The 6000-nt window shown below is 37.5% G+C and overlaps 1 long non-coding RNA gene across 3 annotated transcripts in view; it reads right to left on the bottom strand.

The window, feature by feature from the left end:
* LOC132107929 (uncharacterized) overlaps window positions 1-6000 on the bottom strand; it is a 218865-nt gene that overhangs the window by 23666 nt on the left and 189199 nt on the right. For 2 of the 3 annotated variants that reach the window (XR_009424384.1, XR_009424385.1), the window contains exons 3-4: window positions 4172-4295; window positions 3394-3488 (exon numbers count right to left, since the gene is read on the bottom strand). This is a non-coding gene — a long non-coding RNA (uncharacterized LOC132107929). Of the gene's footprint in view, window positions 1-1490; window positions 1650-3393; window positions 3489-4171; window positions 4296-6000 lie in introns of those variants that run through there. The other variant, XR_009424386.1, reaches the window with a different exon arrangement.

Below are 6000 nucleotides of genomic sequence, written 5' to 3'. Positions count from 1 at the left end.
GTATTGTTAGCTTATGATACCTAAAGCTTTGATCAGTTGGGTAACACTTTAGAATAGGGAATACATATTCACTACTAATTTTCCCTCAATAAACTATTAATTTGCTGCTTATTAATATTTATTAAGGTAGCTCTAAAGTTTAATTATGAGATAGGATTAAGGTATCTATAATACAGTCATAAAGAATAAGGCATTAATATGTGGTTTATAAATACAAAAAAAACAGCCAATATGCTAATATGCATGCTAAACTAGTTATTAGCGAGAATAGGTCCTTAAAATAAAGTGTTACCATAAGTTGAACCTGTAAAATATGACAATACAATTTTTTATTTGTTATCATTTATTTATGTGTATCATATAAGTTTAACAACTTAACCAAATCCCAACAGCTAAACACAATTGGCAAGTTTAAAAATCCAAATAAACTACTGAAGGTCACATTAGTATGAATAAAGTGTCAATATCCATATGGGAGAGTGTGTTGACAGCCTGTACCACCATTTGTTTGCGTCGTGGTTGTGCTCTTCCAGTCTTGCGCTCTGAGTGCCGTCCGTGTGCGGTGATCAGGTACACCTGCTGAGCCAGGACAGGTTCTCTCTGCGGGGAGCACCGCTCAGCGCTCCCTTATGGAAAAATAGCTAATGTCCTCAGCATCCCAGTGCAAGTGAGAGATGGTTTCCTACACAGCTGATCAGTCTAGTTCACCAAAATCAGGTATCAGCAGTGCACCCTGAGCATTCAGCCTCGTTTACAGTGGGGTCGTGACCCTGGGTGAGTGATGGGAGAGTCAAATTGGAGCCAACCTAAATGGCACCCCCTCCTTCAATCCCCATCCTTTTCCTCCCACACAGGCGGGGCAGGGGGCAACACCGCTGTCACAATCAATTGAAACTGAAGGGACAAATAAAGCAGCCCTCCCCAACTGGTCTGCAATAGCAGTCACTGCAATGTCTACATCACCGACCCAATGAGCTGCCATGTGAAAATATTAGGCAGGGAGCCAGCAGAGGGGGAAAAAATCAGGCAATACACAAATTACATAAAAGAGATTCGGATTGTCTGGCTGGATGAGAAATATATGAAGAATATTTGGGGAAGGTGGATATGCTAGCACCTACTTTGAGAAATTTAGGAGGGTGTCTGTTTGTTGGTTATTTATTTATTTATTTTTATTTTTTTTTTGTCTTGGCTGCACCCTTTGGGTCCCAACTGGGCCTTGTGTCATAAACAGATGGGCGCCACACAAAGGACCCCCTTCACCTCACCAAGCTGGTCCCCGGCATGCCTGATTAAACCCTAATACCAAAGTTAGAATTGATACAATGACTCGGTGGTGATTCAATTAGGGCAGTGGGCATGAGTGAAGCCGTACAAAAGAAATCGGGTAGTTACAAAGTCATTTTAGTTTGATTATTATGGCATCCTGCATGTGGAAGCAGAAAATTACAGACTCATGTGTCAGAGGCTTGATATCCTCTGGGGCCGCATCAGAGCTTGCATTCGAGCTGGATGTCACAGTTGACAAAATCGCATAGCCTCTATAGATTTGTGTATTGCCAAGTAACTCCTTAATGGCGGAAGAGCTCACAGTGCACAATGAAAGCTATATCGCTCTATTGGGGGCTTCATCTTCAAAACTGTCAAAACTGAGAAGGTTTACAAAGTTAACAAAATGCAGAACTTAACTTAAAAATTATTCTATTAAAATATGTAGCAATTTTCTCACCATCAGGACATCCAAGATGTAGATGAGTCTTTTCCAGTGAATGGGTGCTGTCAGAATGAGAGTCCAAACAGCTGATAAAAACATCACAATAACCCATCAATTAATGTCTTGTGAAATGAAAAGCTACCACGTTTGAAAGAAACGAGTCAATCATTAAGGCGTTTTAACTTTAAGTTGTCCCTTCTAGCCAAAATAAAAGTCTATAATCTATAATTATGCTTTCTCCGGTGAAAAAAAGTCAATTTCCTCTAGTCCTCTCACATCAAAATACACCTACATATTTGTTTAGAACTGTTTTCTCTAATAAACAGAGCTTGATCTGTGCATATTTCTCACCTGTTCCAGATAAGACAACATTTTGATTGGAGAAAGAAATATTATAGGTGGAGGACTCATATTTTAGCCAGAAGTAACTTTTTGAACTTAAAAATGGTTTATTGATGGATTTGCTTATTAGAAACATGCAGCTTTTCACTTTAAGACATGAATTAATGGACTGGAGTTGTGTGGATTACTTAATTATTGTGATGTTTTTATCAGCTGTTCGGGCTCTTATTCTGATGGCACACATTCACTTCAGAGGATCCACTAGTAACTTATACATTTTTCCAAATCTGTTGCAATGAATAAATTCATCTACATTTAGATGGCTTGAGGATAAGTAAATTATATATATATATATATATATATATATATATATATATATATATATATAATTTTGAGGTGAACTAAAATACTGAAATGGCAAAAAGAATAATAAAAGCAAAATTTAAGTGCAATTAAATAATATTTTCTGCATTTGTAGGGACACACATAGAGCCGGACCACTTGCAGGCAAATAAGTATTGCTAATATCTCTCCTCTGATATAAGTCTATGTGATTTAAGATTCCTGTGATGATGATAATCAATTCGGCAATTGCAATTGGCAATGATATATGCACTAACCAGAAGTGCATTAGTCAGGACGACACCACACTGTGGGTATCGACAGCAGGGAGCCAATACAACACTCGTGAGGACAGATAGACGTATTGCTATACACAGAACAACATGGAGATACAGAGATCTCAAATGCCCAGCATGGACAGTCAGCACTTTATCTACAAGTCCCTTTAAATGACAAAAGCCGAACTGAATCATGCACTCCTGCAGTTTTTATACTACATCAACAAGAGATGCCCCTCTCTGTATTGGGCAAGTTTAGCATCCAGCTGGTTCACTGCAGTCAAAAGTTTGGATGTCCTAAACTGCATTTGTTTCTCATGAACTAAAGGCTTATGATTAAATGCCTGAAATTAGTTATACAGACAACAGAAATTGTCACTATAATCAATTTGTTTTTAATAAAATAAAATGTCAGGAAACACATACTGTGTGGCATGTTACGTACACAACCCCCCCTGTATCCTTGCTTTTGATCTACATTTATGGGGTGTGTGTGTGTGTGTGTGTGAATGTGTGTATCCATGTGGAAGAACTGGGAAGCCTCTTATCTCTCAATGTTCCCCTTTCATTTCTCAGTTACTACCTTTCTATCTTTTTCTGGTCTTGCTGATATGCTAATCGGTGTGTAAGTATATCCTGTCAAATTATCATAGCATACTAATACCATCCTCATCTCTGCATAATTTGGAATGTGAGAACTAGAGAAGATAGTCTTACCTTGGAAAATTCATTCTGCACTGATTGAATTTCAAACTCTTTCAAATGTGATAAAGTCTTGTGAGCTATAGGCATGGGACTCATTGGTCAGACCACTAAAACAGAAATAAAATTGAATGTACAAAAACTGTTTCCCCCCTGTTGCAAAACAAATTAACTTGAGACATCTCTTTTTCAACACGCCCCCCCCCCCTTCAAAATGCAAATTTAGTGATTGAAGTAAAAAAAAATAAAAATAATAATAATAATAATAATTCATCCTGGGTTTCAGAACAAAAATCACTGAGAAAGAAACACACACAAAAACAAATCACTTTAACTTCAGTTCTATAAAGTCAATACTTTATAAATTATTCTATGACAGCATGACTATTATGGCAATTTGCTATAACAGTGAATATAAACCCACGAAAATGACTGAACAATTGAAGACAGATTTTCTCATACAGCTTTTGGGGTGGGTGTTACAACTAACATAAAAGGTTTAAAGAAAAATAAAGGACTGAAAGACTTCAAATAGGAAGAAAGGAACCATTTTGAGGGCTAATTTAAAGTTGATATGGATGTAATGCAAAAAAGAAACATTTTTACATACTTGATGAACTTAAAACAATCAAACACCCCTGTAAAACCAAGCCCAATTCTATAGCAGAATGAGTTTACAGATGTGAACATTATGCATAAAGAGAAAGAGCAGACCTGACCCAGTGCAGGTCATGTTAGGATGAGCCACTCAAGGAAATGACAAGTGTGGAAGATAATGGTGCGAGTGGCTCACCAAATAAGCATTCATCTTTGTTGCTTTTGTAGGGCAGGGCAAGCCAAGGTCAGCAGCTGAGTGAAGCATCTTTGTGAGTAGGCGGACTCACAAAACAGCAGACTGGACAAGAGGCCACATGTCGCTGGAACGATTAACAATGGTCATTTCACATAGGAACAGCCCTTTCTCTTCTCCATTTGTCTCGAACCCCCACAACATCCTGTAGCCACTTAGGGCCTGCCCTCTCCTTGACATCTGACCCCTGACTGCTCACAGGTGTTGGCCTCACGTACGTACAACACACACATATTCAGGTCTGACACAAGAAAGAATGAGGTACGAAAACCTTCCGTCGTGGCCCCAAACACCCTCAAGCCTCTATCCATGACCTACCTCTTTCACCTTCTAAAAACCTAGGAGAAAAATGAGAGCAGCTCATGTTAGGAAACACTTTCAATTTGTCTCTGGGTAATATGCGAGGTATTGCATTAAAGACAAATAGCATCCCCCTCTGTTTCCTTTATCACTGTCAAGGCAATTAATAGGCCAAGTACCCTTTTACTGGGTTAGCCAACAGAGGGCAAGACGAGAATCTCTCATAGAGGAGCCAAGACATCCTACAGTATCCCATCAGCACTGCAGAATGCATAGAGGTTAACACATTCAGTTTGAAGCTAATAATGTATCCATCAGTTAGTGTTTTCATGTACAGATGGTCGGTTATGGATTCATACTGCACCAAATGATAGTAATAAAAAGGTCAAGACAGCATCTGTGAACCTTTTCACATATATGAAGAATGTGAAATTCTGTGGAATTAACTCACATTTAAGCATTTGCAAGAGCACGCTTTATGTCTAAGTGTATTAGTTTATGAAGGGGCATCGCAAGACCCTTTTTACCGGGACATTAGGTAAAATATTACTTAAAAATATATGTCTGAACACAGAGATTACTGTATTTTTTTTTCTGGTAATATTTCAGCAATTATGCTGTATGTGTTTTCTATATGACGTTTAGAATCAGATCTACTGATACTTCTGATCTAATCTGATCAATGAGTTAACAAAATGCTCTGAATTTGTTAACAGTTCAGTTTGAATTGTTTAGACAGTTAACTCGCCCTCTTTTCACACAGTTTTCAATGATTTCTCACACTGAAATAGTATTGGGATACTTTATAAGACAGAAAACAAACTTAAATCTACTGCAGAAGATTAAACCTGCAAATGTTTTTAATCATTTGTAAGCTATGAAACATGCAGCTCAACAATGTATCCATCCATGTATCCAAAAAATATATATTGAGACAATTTTCTGATGGCCCTTGTTAGCAATTAACAATTCTATTAAAAACTGTGGAGCTTTCTAATTTCTGCGTGCTCTGATTCCTTTAATAGTTGTACTTTTTTCAAATCGATACTCAAACCCATATTTATCCCTTTAATGCTATCTTATACTTTGTTTTGAGTCTCTTTTCTCATCATATGAAGCAAACTGCAGGAAATCTTTCAGCTTTAACTGCAGTGTCACAGTGGACGCAATGAAAAGATGTTAAAAAAGGCATCATGTCACTTAAAATTTTTTTTTTATCCATATCTAGGTACATTATTCAGTATCATCCAGAATCAACTCAAGTTACTCAAGGATGCCACAAAACTAGCATTCATTTTTCTGTATCAGTGTCCGTAAGGCATTATTATATCATGACAACAAAAAGCAAAAAAGCAGTGCCACACTTGTCTCTGTGATGCTGTTCAGTGTCTCTTATATGTTTATGTGTGGAAAAAACATGAACAGTTGCCAGGATCTTCTTCTTTTTTTTACACAAATATGATTTCGAGGAA

This window comes from Carassius carassius, chromosome 28 (assembly GCF_963082965.1).
Source record: "Carassius carassius chromosome 28, fCarCar2.1, whole genome shotgun sequence".
In the NCBI taxonomy this organism is placed as follows: domain Eukaryota; kingdom Metazoa; phylum Chordata; class Actinopteri; order Cypriniformes; family Cyprinidae; genus Carassius; species Carassius carassius.
This window is presented reverse-complemented; position numbering and strand designations above follow the sequence as displayed.